The following is a 403-nucleotide window of genomic DNA, read 5'->3' as shown; positions in this document are numbered from 1 at the left end:
TAAAAATACAAAAAAATTAGCTGGGCATGGTGGCGGGCGCCTGTAGTCCCAGCTACTCGGGAGGCTGAAGCAGGAGTATGGCATGAACCTGGGAGGTGGAGCTTGCAGTGAGCCAAGATCATGCCACTGCACTCCAGCCTGGGCGACAGAGCGAGACTCCATCTCAAAAAGGCAAAGAGTTCTCTTAACATCCTGAGCCTCAGCAGACACCATGGATGGTGGGCGAGGGTTTCAGGTCACCATCTGGGGTTGCTTCCTGCCCCTGGGGGACAGGCCATGTCCTAGGTCCTGGAGGTAGCTCCCAGTCCGTGAGTCATAGGTGCCTCTGAGTTGTAGGAGGGCAAAGGCTGAGGCTGCGCAGGTGGAGGGGGTGGCCCTGTCCCTCTGGGCTCTAGGAGGGAAA

Source organism: Mandrillus leucophaeus, unplaced genomic scaffold (assembly GCF_000951045.1).
Source record: "Mandrillus leucophaeus isolate KB7577 unplaced genomic scaffold, Mleu.le_1.0 Scaffold6223, whole genome shotgun sequence".
NCBI classification, from domain to species: Eukaryota; Metazoa; Chordata; class Mammalia; order Primates; family Cercopithecidae; genus Mandrillus; species Mandrillus leucophaeus.
This window is presented reverse-complemented; position numbering follows the sequence as displayed.